Source organism: Balaenoptera borealis (assembly GCF_965194805.1).
Source record: "Balaenoptera borealis genome assembly, chromosome: X".
Classification (NCBI taxonomy): Eukaryota; Metazoa; Chordata; class Mammalia; order Artiodactyla; family Balaenopteridae; genus Balaenoptera; species Balaenoptera borealis.
The window spans coordinates 63,964,471-63,984,110 of NC_138881.1; the positions used below are offsets into that span (position 1 = coordinate 63,964,471).

At 38.0% G+C, this 19,640-nt stretch overlaps 1 long non-coding RNA gene and 1 pseudogene across 2 annotated transcripts in view; one reads left to right on the forward strand and one right to left on the reverse strand.

Annotated features, from left to right (window-relative positions):
* LOC309620687 (large ribosomal subunit protein uL16 pseudogene) overlaps positions 1-19,640 on the forward strand; it is a 577,085-nt pseudogene that overhangs the window by 304,546 nt on the left and 252,899 nt on the right. The window lies entirely within an intron of this gene.
* Positions 1-19,640, reverse strand: part of LOC309620804 — a 102,178-nt gene that overhangs the window by 67,958 nt on the left and 14,580 nt on the right. The window lies entirely within an intron of this gene.

Genomic DNA, 19,640 nt, shown 5'->3' on the forward strand with positions numbered 1-19,640 from the left:
TTATCGCATTGTTCATCTTAAATTTACACAATGTTATATGTCAAACTTACACAATGTTGTGTCTCAGTAAATGGAGTGAGAAATGGAATATTGCCTGCCATATCGTAAACAAAGGATGTCACAGTCATCAGCAATGCCGGTGAGCTTGTGAGCCCTGAGGGAACTCATGAAGGAAACAAAGAATACCTGCCATCTAGCAGCCATCGGACTATAGCCACTCCCCACGGTGAGCTCTGAGGAAACTCAGGATATGAAAACACAAGATACTGGCCCCAGATAGCTGAGGTACATATCAAAGGAATGATTTCAGTGAGCCCAGACTCTTGCATCTTCCTATACATAGAAAAGCGCTAAATTCCTTAACTTGAGATATCTAGTTTTCTTTGATTAAGAGTAATCTTTTGTTCCTACTACCTGCCCTTTGTTGCAAAACTCCTATATATCCTAGCTCCCCCCCTCGTCTCTTTGGAGGAGTTTTCTCAGGGTTACTTGAGATGCTGCCTCCTGGGCTTGAAGTCCTAAAAATTCCCACTGAGTAAAACATACCTCTCCACTTTTAGGTTGTGAATATTTATTTTAGTTGACAGGGGAAGAAAAAGTTAAATGACTGCAGCCCTAACCAACATCTTGACTACAACCTCATGAAAAACTCTAAGACAGAATCATTGGCTAAGCCACTCCCAAATTCCTGACCCAGAGAAACTGTATGAGATAATAAATGTTTATTGTTGTTGAAGCCACCAAGATTTGGGATATATTGTTATGCATCCATAGGTAAATAATGCCTATTCAATGTACTAATATCTTTTCAAGTATTTTTGCAAAATAATGAAAGAGATGGATTGAGAAAATAATTTTGGAAGAAGGTCAACCAAGATGGTGACATAGGAGGCTCCTGAGCTCCCCTCCTCCCATGGATGCACTGAATGTACGGCTACACACAGAACAATTTCCTCTGAAAGAGATTCATAAACTAGCTGAATGACTCCTACACATAGGGTGAATGAGAAAATACCCACATCAAAAGGGGTAGGAAAAGTTGAGACATATTCTCACTATAAACCCCACCTCTAGCACAGCATCATACAATCAGGAGGGAATACCCAACACCCTGCTTCTCACTGAGGAGCAAAAGTTTGGACTTTATATCCAGTGCTGCAATATTTAACACTCCCGCTTAAAGTAGAAGCCCCCAAAACACCTAGCTTTGAAAACCAATAAGGCTTGCATCCAAGAGACCCACAGGACTATGGCAAACAAAAAAGCAGTTCTTAACAGGCATATGAGCACTTGCCACAACTATACCCCCAAGGTTCAACATAAAGGGAGCAGGTGAAAAATGCCCGTCTTCCAGTCTTTCCCTGAAAGAGGTTTATCTGTATACTTTAAAAGCTGCTATCTGAGGACCAGGCTTCTAATTTAGCACACATTAGGGACTAGCTGTAAACCTTCCCAGAAACTAGGGAAGCCTGAAGGCATCTCCTCTGTCTTCTCCCTCCAGCCTGCTCCAAGTTACCAGTATCTCCCTGAAAGGAGCTTGTACACACATCTGCACCCCAGCTTTTATGACTGTTGTTCAAAGCACAGTCCCCATACCAGCTGGCTCTCATAGCCAACGGGGCTTCCATTCACAAGCCCCCAGAACTGTGGCAAGCAAAAAAAATAGTTATTAACTGGCTATCCATTCAGAGCTCAGCACAGAGACAGAAGGCAAAAATGCCCATCTCTCAGTTTTTCCCTGAAAAGGGTTTGCACACTTTGCAAGCTGGTGCCCAAAAGTTAGGCTTCTAACCTTAGTACATATCTAAGGGGACTGGCTGCAATCCACCCCAGAGCTGAGGAAGTCAGTGAACACCTCCTCCTTCTCCCTCCAGCCCACACCAATAATAAAACCAAGTTGCCAGTGTCTCCCAGGAAAAAGTTTGTACACGTCTGATACCTCAGATTTTGAAGCTGCCACATGAGAGGTGGGTCCCCAGTGAGAAATGGAATATTGCCTGCCATATCAGTAAATAAAGGATGTCACAGTCATCAGTGATTGCAGCTCTCCAACATGAGACAGTGAGCCCTGAGGAAACTCAAGAAGGAAAGAATTGCTGCCATCTAGCAGCCATCAGACTGCAGCCACTCCCTTCGGTGAGCCCTGAAAAAACTCAGGATGTGAAAACACAGGATACTGGCCCCAGATAGCTGAGGTGCAGATCAAAGGAATGATTTCAGTGAGCCCAGACTCTTGCATCTTCCCATACATAGAAAAGCACAGAATTCCTTAACTTGACATATCTGGTTTCTTTAATTAATAGTAATCTTTTGATGTTCCCAACTACCTGTCCTTTGTTGCAAAACTCCTATATATCCTAGCTCCCCCCCCCTCACCTCCTTGGAGCAGTTTCTCAGAACTATCTGAAACACTGTATCCTGGGCTGCAGTCCTCATTTTTCCCCAAATAAAACTTAACTCACAACTCTCACGTTGTGCATTTTTTTAAGTCAACACTTATGGCAACCATGAAGGGACCCAGAGTGGACTTTCCTCTTTCACCTGAACTCTAAGAGGAACAAGAGCCTTGGTACCAGCAGGGGCCCCTTGCACCCGTCCACCTGCTTGGGGAGTCAAGACAAATTTGGGTAAGTCTCTCCTGGGTCTCAGATCTCCAAGTATTGGTTGATCATCCTGAGTTTTAACTGGCAGTGTGCAACAGGTACTTGCCCTTCCAATTGAAAGATACTGGGGAGGGGGGCTCATTTGAAAGATACCAGGGAATACCCACCCAGGTGAAAGATACTGGGGGCGGGGGAGGGGGATGCTGGTTGAAAGATATCAGTGTTTGCTCAGTTGTAGACTGAGTGGTCTTGGCTGAGTGGTTAGGTAAGAGGCTGATCTGACACTTTTCCTCAGTTTGGCTGCCTTAATAGCATTTGTCAGGATAAAAGTGAAGATATTACATAAGAGCTTTGCTCCAAAGAAAAGGGACAAGACTCCTTCCAGCCAGTTACGGCTTTCTCAGGCGACTGAGAAATTTACGGGAGTGTTGGAGGCAGAGTCCTCATACCATGCAGTGGTCCCATAGGGAAACCTTCTCATTAATTAAAACACTTGCTCGTCCAGGGGTCGCAGATAAGAATTGGCCATTCAGCAATCCGAGCACCCAAAGTGGTCTTAGACCACCAACGGGAGAAACCGAGACACATAAGACAGCTGAAACGACTCTAGGGTGACGCCTAGAGGAGTTAAGCTCACAAGCAGCACACTGGCCACCACACAACTTCATTAGTAAATTTTATCCCTGACAAATTCAACCTAAAATGGGAAATAAAGGTTTCAAAAGAAAAGAAAAAGGAACAACAGATTGCCAGCCTCCAACTAATACCCCAGCCAGGTTAATGTACGTACAAAACTTACAAGTATTTACTTAACTGGAAATTAAAGGAAATCTAGCCCTAAAATAATGGGGCTCTTTTATTGCATATGCAGTTAAGTTAAATTAAGTTTAAAAAGCTGGCTTGGTAAAAATATCTTTTCAGCATTCTGACTTTAAACAAAGGCCTTGTAGGGGAAAACTTTTATTTCTCTGTGTCTTTGAAATGTAAATGTTCTTTCTGATCTTCCTAGAACATTCCCTGTGTGTGTGTGTGTGTGTGTGTGTGTGTGTGTACACGCGTTTTGAAAATTTGACCTCTGCCATACTGTTTTTGAGAGTAAACTCTCCTGATTTTACTTAGCTTACATCCTCCCCCACTCTCTTATGGGGAAGCCTCTTGCATCTTCTTGGTTTGAATCACTATTAATATATTTTATTAATGGCCAAATGATGGATCCTTTTAAATTTGAGAAACTAATAAATTGGTGAATCTAAAGTGCTCTCATTATAAACAGCTGTTTTACTGGTACCTATAAAACAAAAATCAAACTAAATGCGGAAAAAAGAAATATATATATATCTTATAGTTAACCTAAACACTTCTTTAGTTTAAAACAAGGAAAACTGGTTTGGGAAGCTTCATTTGTGGTCTTTGCTTCCTCTCAATGGGCCTTACAGATGCTAATAAAAGCATTAGAATAATTAATGTTAACAGGAAAAATCCTGTAAGGAAATTCTAGGTACTATTTCCAACAAGGTAGGAATTTTACAAGGAATTATTTCAAATGAATAAAGAAATCTTTAGATGGTTATTTAAAATGGGATAAATAAAATGGACATTTATGTGATTAAAACACAAGGTTGTTTTTTTTTAATAGATCTTTATTGGAGTATAATTGCCTCACAATACTGTGTTAGTTTCTGTTGTACACCAAAGTGAATGAGCCATATGCATACAAATGTCCCCACATCCCCTCCCTCTTGAGCCTCCCTCCCATCCTCCCTATCCTACCTTTCTAGGTCATTGCAAAGCACTGAGCTGATCTCCCTGTGATATGCTGCTGCTTTCCACTAGCTATTTTATATTCAGTAGTGTATATATGTCGATGCTACTCTCACTTCGCCCCAGCTTCCCTCTCCCACCCCGTGTCCTCAAGTCCATTCTCTATGTCTACATCTTTATTCCTGCCCTGCGACTAGGTTCATCAGTACCATTTTTTTAATATATATACCATATATATTCATTAAAATCCGGTATTTGTTTTTCTCTTTCTGACTTACTTCACTCTGTATGACAGACTCTAGGTCCATCCACCTCACTACAAATAATTTAATTTCATTTCTTTTTATGGCTGAGTAATATTCCATTGTATATATGTGCCACATCTTTATCCAGTCATCTGTCAATGGACATTCAGGTTGGTTCCATGTCTTGGCTATTGTAAAACACAAGGTTTTGATATTACTGCACTACCTAAGGTTAAATGGGCCAAAAGGGACACCCTGCTGGTCCCCAACATTAAAAGCCAAACAAGTCCGTTCTATTTATCCCAGTTTTAAAATATATATTTAAGGGGCTAGAAAAAATTTACACTGAGGTACTTGACCAGCAATTATTTGGGGAAACAGGTAGGCCAAAGGGCTTGAGTTCCCACTCTGGGGATCTCAGAGCCTTTTATATAAAAATAGATAAAATGGACAGGGAACAAAAAGAAGAAAAACTTCTAGAACTCCTCCTGTAAGATCAAAGCTTGTTGATTGGATCCTAATAAAAAGTAAAGTTAAAGGTGTAAAGCTGATGGAATTGAGATGAAAGTATATAAAATTGGTATATTTAAATATGCTTTTTATAAGATGGTTACATCTCTTTTGTTTATTTATATTGTGGGATAGGTATGCTTCACTGGGAAATACCTCCATGCATGGTATTTTAAGACAAGTCATATAGATTGCCCCTTAGGAAATATTAAACATACTAAAGGAAACCAATAGGGTAACCTGAGCCATACAAATAAGTAAAAACTGGAAACTAACATTCAAGGGCTGATAAAAATAAAAAATAGTGATTTTGCTCTGGGCTTAACTTGTGAACACAAAATGCAAGTCTTTGCTGAATGCCTTACACAAACCTTTGAAGGCATGATAAATTAAACTCTAAAGTTCTAAAACACAGAACTCATAAAATAAATTTCAGTTTAGTTAGAAATCTTGTCACTGATAAAATCTTTCAGTATCATCTAGGTGACAGACCTGTTCTTTGGAAACTAAAAGCAACTGTCTTTCTCTTGCAAATCTCTACAAACTAGAAATGTAAATACAGGCTACAAGGACCTGAGACTGAGCCTAACGAGGCAAGACCTGAAACCAAGAAAAAAAAAATGACCAAGTGGCAGTTTTAAAATCCAAACTGCTGGGAATGCTCCCTGAGCCAAACTTTACAAATAGCAAAACCTTAGTCATCTGAGCAAGCAACTTTAATGTATTCCAGCTGTTTGTAAACTAGTAAGTTTATATTGTAATACCTGATTCATAACTGAGTTTTTAAGTGAAGCCATGAGATCTCTAGTTTTGCCTGTTTATGTGTGTGTACACAATATACATATGACATATCTCTACCTCTGGAAAGCATTATCAAAATTGAATTTATAAAGAGCTCTATTTAATTTAAAAGAAAACGCTTACAAATAAAGAAACTGGCCAAAATGACTTTCAGGTTGATGTGAACTGGGAAAAATTGAATACTAAGTTGATACCTGGTATTAAAGTTTGTTGATCTAATTAATATAGACATGTCTTTAGAGTCAACAGCATTAATACTGTATTCTAACTAGGTTTAATAGAAGTCAAATAAGACCTTATTATATCTGTTACAAGGGGAAAACCTTGATATTATGAGACTTTAACTGTAAATGAGATAAGAGCTTTTGGGTAAACTTTTAAAATAATTATATTTTAGAAATGTCTACTTAAAATGATCTTTCCAGATATTTGGTAACTTAAAGTTATAGAATTGTGCTAATTTGTGATGGAAGTTTATTGAATAGCTGGATAATTTCCAAAAAAATAAGATACTGAGACATCAATTACTAAACAGAGAAACTAAAGGTATTTAGGACTATTAATGAAAATGTTTGGTGCCACCCTGAGATATTCTGTATAAAAAAATGCTTTTAGAAATTATCACTGGTATTTATGTTCACCAATCTACAGAACGCTAATGTAAAAAACAGTTCATAATTGCTTACTTCTTAACTTTCACTAGAAATTAAGGTTTTTAAAAGCTGAGGATTCTAATTTAAACTTGTAATTAAAGCTAATAGGAATAACACAGAAACATTTCAGTGTACAGTAGGAAAGTAGAATGTGTGTTTTCAGTAAAGAAGGTATGAGGAATAGAACTACATTTTATTGAGGGAAAAGAAAGAAAGTATGTCTTAGAGCTGGTTAGTGTTATTTGGATGGAAAAATAAGGGACAGGCATATACGGGATGAAAGGTTGTGGAAATGAACCCTGAGAAAAAATATGTATTCATGGTCAGGATTAAATAAATTTAGATCAAAATTAACTAAGTAAATGGATTTTGTTAAGTAAGCTAATACAAGACTGGAATTTGATTTCTCTCTCTGTTAGAGTGCTCCTTTTTGATAACAGATTGTGTGAGTTTCTGTGAGTTTCTGTGCTCTTCTGATCCACATTTGTTGTTTTCTTTTAATTGTTTTGGGACTTTGGGTAAATGAAAAAGTATTGTTTCACAGTGACCTATGATCCTGCTGTGTTTTTAAAACTTTTTGATATTTTTAACAAACTTCCCAAATATAAAAATCCAACTAGAGCAACAGTCAGCTCTACCCACCACCAGAGCCTCCCATCAAGCCTCTTAGACAGCCTCAACCACCAGAGGACAGACAGCAGAAGCAAGAAAAACTACAATCCTGCAGCCTGTGGACCAAAAACCACAGTTACAGAAAGATAGACAAGATGAAAAAGCAGAGGGCTATATACCAGATGAAGGAACAAGAAAAAACCCCAGAAAAACAATTAAATGAAGGGGAGATAGGCAACCTTTCAGAAAAAGAATTCAGAATAATGATAGTGAAGATGATCCAGGACCTCGGAATAAGAATGGAGGCAAAGATTGAGAAGATGCAAGAAATGATTAACAAAGACCTAGAAGAATTAAAGAACAAACAAACAGAGATGACCAATACAATAACTGAAATGAAAACTACCCTAGAAGGAATCAATAGCAGAATAACTGAGGCAGAAGAACGGATAAGTGACCTGGAAGGCAGAATGGTGGAATTCACTGCTGCGGAACAGACTAAAGAAAAAAGAATGAAAAGAAATGAAGACAGCCTAAGAGACCTCTGGGACAACATTAAACACAACAACATTCGCATTATAGGAGTCTCAGAAGGAGAACAGAGAGAGAAAAGACCCAAGAAAATATTTGAAGAGATTATAGTCGAAAACTTCCCTAACATGGGAAAGGAAATAGCCACCCAAGTCCAGGAAGCGCAGAGAGTCCCACACAGGATAAACCCAAGGAGAAACACGCTGAGACACATAGTAATCAAAATGGCAAAAATTAAAGACAAAGAAAAATTATTGAAAGCAGCAAGGGAAAAATGACAAATAACATACAAGGAAACTCCCATAAGGTTAACAGCTGATTTCTCAGCAGAAACTCTACAAGCCAGAAGGGAGTGCCATGATATACTTAAAGTGATGAAAGGGAAGAAACTACAACCAAGATTGCTCTACCCAGCAAGGATCTCATTCAGATTCAGTGGAGAAATCAAAAGCTTTACAGACAAGCTAAAGCTAAGGGAATTCAGCACCACCAAACCAGCTCTACAACAAATGCTAAAGGAACTTCTCTAAGTGGGAAACACAAGAGAAGAAAAGGACCTACAAAAACAAACCCAAAACGATTAAGAAAATGGTCATAGGAACATACATATCAATAATTACCTTAAACGTGAATGGATTAAATGCTCCAACCAAAAGACACAGGCTTGCTGAATGGATACAAAAACAAGACCCATATATATGCTGTCTACAAAAGACCTACTTTAGACCTAGGGACACATACAGACTGAATGTGAGGGGATGGAAAAAGATATTCCATGCAAATGGAAATCAAAAGAAACTGGAGCAGCTATACTCATATCAGATAAAATAGACTTTAAAATAAAGAATGTTACAAGAGACAAGGGAGGACACTACATAATGATCAAGGGATCAATCCAAGAAGAAGATATAACAATTATAAATATATATGCACCCAACATAGGAGCACCTCAATACATAAGGCAACTGCTAACAGGTATAAAAGAGGAAATCGACAGTAGCACAATAATAGTGGGGGACTTTAACACCTCACTTACACCAATGGACAGATCATCCAAAATGAAAATAAATAAGGAAACAGAAGCTTTAAATGACACAATAGACCAGATAGATTTAATTGATATTTATAGGACATTCCATCCAAAAACAGCAGATTACACGTTCTTCTCAAGTGCGCACAGAACATTCTCCAGGATAGATCACATGCTGGGTCACAAATCAAGCCTCAGTAAATTTAAGAAAATTGAAATCATATCAAGCATCTTTTCTGACCACAATGCTATGAGATTAGAAATGAATTACAGGGAAAAAAACGTAAAAAAGACAAACACATGGAGGCTAAACAATACGTTACTAAATAACCAAGAGATCACTGAAGAAATCAAAGAGGAAATCAAAAAATACCTAGAGACAAATGACAATGAAAACACGACGACCCAAAACCTATGGGATGCAGCAAAAGCAGTTCTAAGAGGGAAGTTTATAGCTATACAAGCCTACCTAAAGAAACAAGAAAAATCTCAAGTAAACAATCTAACCTTACACCTAAAGGAACTAGAGAAAGAAGAACAAGCGAAACCCAAAGTTAGTAGAAGGAAAGAAATCATAAAAATCAGAGCAGAAATAAATGAAACAGAAACAAACAAAACAATAGCAAAGATCAATAAAACTAAAAGCTGGTTCTTTGAGAAGATAGACAAAATTGATAAGCCATCAGCCAGACTCATCAAGAAAAAGAGGGAGAGGACTCAAATCATTAAAATTAGAAATGAAAAAGAAGTTACAACAGACACCACAGAAATACAAAGCATCCTAAGAGACTACTACAAGCAACTCTATGCCAATAAAATGGACAACCTGGAAGAAATGGACAAATTCTGAGAAAGGTATAACCTTCCAAGACTGAACCAGGAAGAAATAGAAAATATGAACAGACCAATCACAAGTAATGAAATTGAAACCATGATTAAAAATCTTCCAACAAACCAAAGTCCAAGACCAGGTGGCTTCATAGGTGAATTATATCAAACATTTAGAGAAGAGCTAACACCCATCCTTCTCAAACTCTTCCAAAAAATTGCAGAGGAAGGAACAGTCCCAAAGTCATTCTATGAGACCACCATCACCCTGATACCAAAACCAGACAAAGAAACTGCAAAAAAAAAAGAAAATTACAGACCAATATCACTGATGAAGATAGACGCAAAAATCCTCAACGAAATACTAGCAAACAGAATCCAACAACACATTAAAAGGATCATACACCACGATCAAGTGGGATTTATCCCAGGGATGCAAGGATTCTTCAATATACGCAAATCAATCAATGTGATACACCATATTAACAAATTGAAGAAGAAAAACCATATGATCATCGCAATAGATGCAGAAAAAGCTTTTGACAAAATTCAACACCCATTTATGATAAAAACTCTCCAGAAAATGGGCATAGAGGGAACCTACCTCAACATAATAAAGGTCATATATGACAAACCCACAGCAAACATCATTCTCAATGGTGAAAAACTGAAAGCATTTCCTCTAAGATCAGGAACGAGACAAGGATGTCCACTCTCACCACTATTATTCAACATAGTTCTGGAAGTCCTAGCCATGGCAATCAGAGAAGAAAAAAATAAAAGGAATACAAATTGGAAAAGAAGAAGTAAAACTGTCACTGTTTGCGGATGACATGATATTATACATAGAGAATCCTAAAACTGCCACCAGAAAACTGCTAGAGCTAATTAATGAATATGGTAAAGTTGCAGGATACAAAATTAATGCACAGAAATCTCTTGCATTCCTATACACTAATGATGAAAAATCTGAAAGAGAAATTATGGAAACACTCCCATTTACCATTGCAACAAAAAGAATAAAATACCTAGGAATAAACCTACCTAGGGAGACAAAAGGTCTCTATGCAGAAAACTATAAGACACTGATGAAAGAAATTAAAGATGATACCAACAGATGGAGAGATATACCATGTTCTTGGATTGGAAGAATCAACACTGTGAAAATGATTATACTACCTAAAGCAATCTACAGATTCAATGCAATCCCTATCAAATTACCAATGCCATTTTTTATGGAACTAGAACAAATCATCTTAAAATTTGTATGGAGACACAAAAGACCCCGAATAGCCAAAGCAGTCTTGAGGGAAAAAAACGGAGCTGGAGGAATCAGACTCCCTCACTTCAGACTATACTACAAAGCTACAGTAATCAAGACAATATGGTACTGGCACAAAAACAGAAACATAGATCAATGGAACAAGATAGAAAGCCCAGAGATAAACCCATGCACCTATGGTCATAATCTATGACAAAGGAGGCAAAGATATACAATGGAGAAAAGACAGTCTCTTCAATAAGTGGTGCTGGGAAAACTGGACAGCTACATGTAAAAGAATGAAATTAGAATACTCCCTAACACCATACACAAAAATAAACTCAAAATGGATTAGAGACCTAAATGTAAGACTGGACACTATAAAACTCTTAGAGGAAAACATAGGAAGAACACTTTTGACATAAATCACAGCAAGATCTTTTTTGATCCACCTCCTAGAGTAATGGAAATAAAAACAAAAATAAACAAATGGGACCTAAAAAAAAAAAATCCAACTAAAGCTCTTTTAGCCTCCAGCTGACTTTGGGATGCTTCAAAGGAGCATATCTGAGACATCTCAGAGATGAATGTTAAACTAATTAAGTTTATTTGGTTTGCTGAATTACATCAAAAACATTGTCAAGTGATCGGAGATGAACCTTAGGTTATAGTGTATAGATAAATGTAATTAATAGAGATATTCCATATTTTATATGGAATCCCTAACATCTGATATGTCTTGATATAAAGTTATCGGTCATAATTCTAGTTATTATCCTAAAATGTTATCTGTTACAGAAATATCCAGATTTCCTGCTAATTGCATTGTACTCAAATCTTTAACCACGCTATTTTAAGTTTTTTCCTTTATAGACAATAATTATTTTACACTGATGCTTTTACAAAATGAAGATTTTCAAGAAGACTCATAAAAATAACTTTTTAGGAGCCCCAACCACACCAAAGCCTCCTCTAGCTGTGCAGGTCCTGGTGGACCCGGGCACCACCCCTGCAAAGCCCCATGGGCCACGAGGGTCCCAGCAGCACGTCCACCATCCCTGACAAAGCCTCATCTGGCCACACAGGTGCCAGTGTACCAAAACTCCACTCCTCCAAAGCCTCCATGGCCTGTGCAAGTCAGAGCTGCCCACATGCCACCCCTAACAAAGCCTCCTGTGGCCACATAGGTCCTGGTGGGCCTAGAGCCACCCCCCCAAAATCCTCCTCAAGCTGCACTGGCCCCTGCATCCATGCCCATGGAAGCCTGCACCCCAGCTGGCCTGTTCAGGCACATGTGCTATGGGCCAGTTTCAGGAGCAGATGCTGGTGAGAGGCAGAGATGGGGCTGACACATTTGGTCCAAAGACCTACCTAGAGGTCTTGGAGGGCCACCAGGGGAGGCAGGGGTTGGCTGTAGCTCACCATGAGGGCAAGGACACAGATAGCAGAGGAACCACGGAATTTTTTATTTTTTTATTTTCCTTTTTTTAATCTTTTTTCTTTACATTTTTTTAACATCTTTATTGGAGTATAAATGCTTTACAATGCTGTGTTAGTTTCTGCTTTATAACAAAGTGAATCAGCTATACACATGAAGAACCTAGGGGCAGGATGGGAATAAAGACACAGACCTACTAAAGAATGGACTTGAGGACACGGAGCGGGGAAAGGGTAAGTTTTTTTTAATCTTTAATTTTATTTTTTATTTTTATTTTTTTAGCTGTTGGTGTTCTGTCTTGTTTTGTTGTTACAGTTTTACTTTTATTATTTCTAATATATTTTTTATTTTTCTAATTTTATTTTATTATTTTTTATTCTTTTTTATTGTTCTGTGCTTTTTTGTTTGTTGTCTGTTTTCTTTTTGCTTTGTTCCTTTCCTATTTTGCTTTGCTTCGTTTTGTTTTGTTTTCCTCTTTTTTTATTTTTTGTTTTTCTTTTTGTCATTTTTGTGTGTTTGTCTTTTCTTCACTTAGCTTTTCTTTCAGTTTGTTTTTTTGACTTTGTTTTATTTTTTTAATATATTTATTTATTTATTTATTTTGGTTGCATTTGGTCTTCGTTGCTGTGCGCGGGCTTTCTCTAGTTGCAGCGAGCAGGGGGTACTCTTCATTGTGGTGCAAGGGCTTCTCATTGCAATGGCTTCTCTTCCTGTGGAACACAGGCTCTATGTTCACAGGCTTCAGTAGTTGTGGCATGTGGGTTAGAGTAGCTGTGGCTTGTGGGGTCTAGAACACAGGCTCAGAAGTTTTGGCACACGGGCTTAGTTGCTCTGCGGCACGTGCGATCTTCCCGAACCAGGGCTCTAACCCGTGTCCCCTGCATTGGCAGGCAGATTCTTAACCACTGTGCCACCAGGGAAGCCCTTTATTTTCTTTTTGTTTTCTGTTTAGGTTAGTTTTGTTTTTATTATTGGTTTTGGTTTAGGGTTCTCTTGTTTGTTTTGGTGTCTTCTTGTTTTTTGCTTCCCTTGTTTTTTTTTGTTTTTTGTTTTGTTATTGTTGTTGTTGTTGGCTTGGTGGTTTGTTTTTGGTTTGCTTGGATTTGTTTTTATTATTTGTCTTGTGTTTTATTTGTTTGTTTTCTTTTTATTTGTGTGTTTGTTTTTGTATTTGTTTGGTTTGTTTTTTATTATTTGCCTTGGGCTTTGTTTCTCTCTTTTTTTTTTTTTGCAACACCACATGGCTTGTGGGGTCTTGGTTCCCAGGCTGGGGGCCAGGCCAGAGCCCCTGTGATGGGAGCATGAAATCCAAGCCACTGGACTACCAGAGAACTTCAAGCCCCAGGGAATATTAATCAATTGGTGTGAGCTCTCCCAGAGGTCCTCATCTTGGCACCAAGACCCAGTTCCACCCAAGTGCCTGCAAGTTCCAGTGCTGAACGCCTCAGGTCAACAACCAGCAATAGAGGAACACAGCCCCTCCCATCAACAAAAATGAGATGACAGATAAATATGTTACAGATGAAGGAGCAAGGTAAAAACTTGCAAAACCAAATAAATAAAGAGGAAATAGGCAAGCTACCTAAAAATGAATTCAGAGTAATGATAGTAAAGATGATCCAAAATCTCAGAAATAGAATGGAGGTATGGATCGAGAACATACAAAAAATGTTTAACAAGGACCTAGAAGAACTAAAGAACAAACAAACAGTGATGAACAACACAATAACAGAAATGAAAAATACACTAGAAGGAATCAATAGCAGAATAACTGAGGCAGAAAAATGAATAAGTGAGCTGGAAGAGAGAATGGTGGAAATAACTGCTGAGGAGCAGAACAAAGAAAAAAAAATGAAAAGAAATGAGGACAGTCTCAGAGACCCTGGGACAATATTAAACGTACCAGCATTTGAATTATACGGGTCCCAGGAGAAGAAGAGAAAGAGAGAGGGCTTGAGAAAATATTCAAAGATATTGTAGTCAAAACTTCCCTAACATGGGAAAGGAAATAGCCAACCAAGTCCAGGAACTGGAGAGTCCCATACAGGATAAACCCAAGGAGTAACACACCAAGACACATATTAATCAAACAAACAAAAATTAAATTCAAAGAAAAGATATTAAAAGCAGCAAGGGAAAAACAACAAGTAACATACAAGGGAATCCCCATAAGGTTATCAGCTGATTTTTCAGCAGAAACTCTGCAGGCCAGAAGGGAGTGGCAGGGTATATTTAAAGTGATGAAAGGGAAAGACCTACAACAAAGATTACTCTACCCAGCAAGGATCTCATTCAGATTCAATGGAGAAATCAAAAGCTTTACAGACAAGCAAAAGCTAAAAGAATTCAGCACTACCAAACCAACAGTAAAACAAATGCTAAAGGAACTTCTCTAGGTGGGAAACACAAGACAAGAAAAAGACCTATGAAAACAAACCCAAAACAATTAAGAACATGGCAATTGTAACATATATATCGATAATTACCTTAAATGCAAATGGATTAAATGCTCAAACCAAAAGACACAGACTGGATGGATGGATACAAAAATAAGACCCATATATATGCTGCCTACAACAGACCCACTTCAGATCTAGGGACACATACAGACTGAAAGTGAGGGGCTGGAAGAAGATATTCCATGCAGATGGAAATCAAAAGAAAGCTGGAGTAGCAGTACTCATATCAGACAAAACGGACTTTAAAATAAAGACTATTACAAGTGACAAGGAAGGACACTACATAATGATCAAGAGATCAGTCCAAGAAGAAGGTATAACAATTGTAAATATTTCTGCACCCAACATAGAAGCACCTCAATACATAAGGCAAATGCTAAGAACCATAAAAGGGGAAATCAACAGTAACACAATAATAGTGGGGGACTTTAACACTCCACTTACACCAATGGATAGATCATCCAGACAGAAAATTAATAAGGAAACACAAGCCTTAAATGCCACATTAGACCAGATAGACTTAATATTTATAAGACATTCCACATGAAAGCAGCAGAATACCCTTTCTTCTCAAGTGCACATGGAACATTCTCCAGGATAGATCCTATCTTGGGTCACAAATCAAGCCTCAATAAATTTCAGAAAATTGAAATTGTATCAAGCACCTTTTCCGACCACAATGCTATGAGATTAGAAGTAAATTACAGGGGAAAAAACTGTAAAAAACACAAACACATGGAAGCTAAACAATATGTTACTAAATAACCAAGAGATGACTGAAGAAATCAAGGAGGAAATAAAAAAATACCTCCAAATAAAGGACCACATACTCCAGACATTTCTACTCTTACCCATCATAATATACAAACCTGCATACTCCCAAGCTGCTAATATGATTCCTCACTGCTCAGCTAAAGTGAAACAGGTTACTGGAGCAGTTGCAAACTGCACTGCAGGCACCTTTGGGGCTGTAGTCCTCACCTCCCCAAACCAAAGGATGCTTTGAAAGGGCCTTGGAGACCTCCCTCAGAGGTAGCGCCACACACCTCAGCTGGTCTGGTCCTGCTGAAAAGCTCAGAGGAAAGGTAAAACAACCAAATAAAGCTAGTTAAGTTCTTTTTTTTTTATGTTTTCTTTTTTTTTTTAAAGGAATTCCTTTATTTTTATTTTTATTTATTTATTTATTTTTGGCTGTGTTGGGTCTTTGTTTCTGTGCGAGGGCTTTTTCTAGTTGTGGCAAGCAGGGGCCACTCTTCATTGTGGTGCGTGGGCCTCTCACTGTCGCAGCCTCTCCTGTTGCAGAGCCCAGGTTCCAGACGCACAGGCTCAGTAGTTGTGGCTCACGGGCCTAGTTGCTCCATGGCATGTGGGATCCTCCCAGACCAGGGCTCGAACCCGTGTCCCCTGCATTAGCAGGCAGACTCTCAACCACTGCACCACCAGGGAAGCCTGCTAGTTAAGTTCTTACCTGTCATTTTTGCTAATTAGAGACTGCAGGTTCCGGCTTGACATGTGAAAAGGGATTAGAAAGAAATGAGAAGGGGAAGGAAAAGATGAAAGTGAATGTGGAGAAAGCTCAACCCCATAAAATGGCAAGGGGAAATGCCTGATAACAGGGATAACAAACCTTTGTTTAGAAGACCTCCCCATCCCGAAACTCAGGTTTTCATCAACATTTTGAGTCATTCTCTACTATGCAGGAAGAGCCACTACAAAAGAAAAAGGAGTCTCCTTGTCTTGCAGTCCCAGCCAAACTCCTCCCAATCAGCTTTGAAGGCTGAGAAATGTCAGCCAACATTCAGAGTAAGTAAAAACTACATTGGCTCTTTCACTCCTCATATATCTGCACTTCCCTTCCAAGTCCAGAGAGCTCATGGCAACTAAGGGTAAAGGGCCTAAAGACCTAAGACCTTTCAAATACCTCTTGTTCCAGATCCACAACTGCTGCCTTCTGGGTAAGGTCAATAGACACATAGGTAACTTAATAACCCCTACTGCTCTACTCTCCCCAACACCACCACCACTACCACCCATGAAATCATTAATGGAAGCTGGCATGAGAATTCAGATACCAATCATCAGGAATTTAGAGGGGTCTTCATGGTATCCATGTCTTTATCTGAAAAATATCTGTCTCGGCTAAGATGGACTGTGCACCAGGTTTTCCACTCTAAAGTTTATATGTTCTCCTTTGTAACAATAAGTAATTTATGGTGAGATTCTTTGAGTATATGTAAATATCCTGTTCCTCATCAAACCTTCATCCACTACTTTTAGCATCTATTGATGATTCTTGCCCAAATCAATGATTACTATGATGGTTGCAAAATAGTAATTTTTCCAGCTCATTTCTTCTAAAAGCAACATCATGTGGCTCCTGATATGATGCACTGAGAAGGACACCACATCACTCTGTGGTATTTCTGCCAAATTCATAATTTCAATGTAAACATGAGGATATACAATGGAGAAAAAACAGTCTTTTCAAGTGCTACTGGGTAAACTGAACAGCTTTATGTCAAACAATGAGATTAGAACAGCTGCTCACACTATATACAAAAATAAATTCAAAATAGATTAAAAACCTAAACCATAAAAACTCCTAGAAACAAAAAAACTGTAAATCTCTGACATAAATTGTAGCAATTTTTTTTGGATCTGTCTCCTAAAGCAAAATAAATAAAAGCAAAAATAAATGAATGGGACCTAACTAAACTTAAAAGCTTTTGCACAGCAAAGGAAACCCTCGACAAAATGAAAAGAAAACCCTCGGAATGGGAGAAAATATTTGCAAACAATATGACTGACAAGGAGTCAATATTCAGAATATACAAATAGCTCATACAACTCAATATCATAAAAACAAACAGCCCAATCAAAAAATAGGCAGACATTTCTCCAAAGAAGACATAGAGATAGCTAACAGGCACATGAAAAGATGCTCAGCATCGCTTATTATTAGAGAAATGTAAATCAAAACAGCAATGAGATATCACCTCACACCAGGGAGAATAGCTATCATCAAAAAGTCTAAAAATAACAAATGTTGGAGAGAATGTGAAGAAAAGGGACCTTTTGTACACTGTTGGTGGGAATGTAAATTGGTGCAGCCACTATGGAAAACAGTATGGAGGTTCCTAAAAAACTAAAAATAGAACTACCATATGATCCAGCAATTCCACTCCTAGGTATATATCTGAAAAAAGTGAAAACGCTAGTTCAAAAAGATACATGCATCCCAATGTTCATAGCAGCACTATTTACTATAGCCAAGATATGGAAGCAAGCCAAGTGTCTATCAACAGACAAATGGATAAAGAAGATGTGAGATATATATAGATATAGATATAGATACAGATATACACATATATATATGGCTGTGTTGTATATATATATAACCCAGCAATAAAAAGGAATAAAATTCTGCCATTTGCAGCAACGTGGACCTAGATAATATTATGCTTGGTGATATAACTCATACAGAGAGAGACAAATAATATATATCACTTATATGCAGAATCTAAATATACTACAAGTGAATGTATATGCAAAACAGAAACACACTCACAGATATAGAAAACAAACTAGTGGTTACCAAAGGGAAGAGGGAAAGGGGGAGTGACATATTAGGGGAATGGGATTAAGAGATGATACAAACTACTATGTATAAAATAGGTAAACAACAAGGATATAATGTATAGCACAGGGAATTATAGCCATTATCTTGTAATAACTTTTAATGTAGTATAATCTGTAAAAATACTGAATCTCTCTGCTGTACACCTGAAAGTAATATAAAATCTTACTTTACTAAAATATAAAAATAAAAAATAAAGTAATTGGCACAGTTCCTGACACATAGTGGGGCCCTCTCTAAAAGTTAGAGTCTCTCTCCTTCTCCCCATGGTAAGACTTAATCATTTTGTCCTCCAGGAATCCATAGCACTTAGTTCAGATCTCTACAGTAACCCTGAATTCTAATTTTCTTGCTTCTTTGTCACTATAAACTAGACTCCTTAAGGGGCAGACTGTCTTATTCATCTTTGAATCTCTAATTCAAAGCACAGAGCCTGAGAGTCAACAAGAAAGCACCAAATATATGTTGGGCATTTTGTTCATTTGTATGAATCTTGCTTCTGCCCCGGATGCTCAACTAAATTGGTTTTCCCATAGGTCACCCATGCCTTCTTCATTGTCATATCAATAGATGTTCAGACTTTTCCTCCTACCTGGAATAGCTTCTCTTTTTTTCTACTCACCTAACAAATCTTTCTTCATAAGTTAGCTCAGATCTCTCCTCCAAGACACTCTTCTTGATAATCCTAGTGAACTCTCCTTCCTATAATCTGATACAGTTCTTAGTTGCCCTCTAAGTTGAGACTTCCTGGCCTAGAGAAAGGGAGAGGAAGAGGATAGAGGGAAAGGAGGAGGAAGAAAGATGGAAAAGATAAAATGAGAGTTCAAATATATCTTAACATATTGCATGGAGTAACGATATGTAAGAAGAATAAAGTGTAATCAAAATCAAAATAAATTTCTGGAAGTGAAAATTTAATCTGTGCACCCCCAAGTAGTGAACTAAGAAGTACAACTTACAAGGGAATGGATTACTGTTCAGAATAAGATTGGCCAGGACTGGGCAGAGACAGAAGGGGTTTCACTGAGTTCACCATCATAAGAGGTCTTAAAGAACCTTCTGGATGACTCTTTGACAGGCATGGGTGAGAGAGGAGATTCTGGTATCAGATGGAGGAGTTAGGCCTAAATGCTTTATGACATTTTTGTCCTGAGATTGCTTGGTTCTATGAGAGGGAAGGAACAGAGGAGACAACAGTGGAAGAGGCTGCATTGCAATGACGGACAGTTTATAAAAAGATAATCAAAGTGCTCAAGGAATGAGCAAAGAAC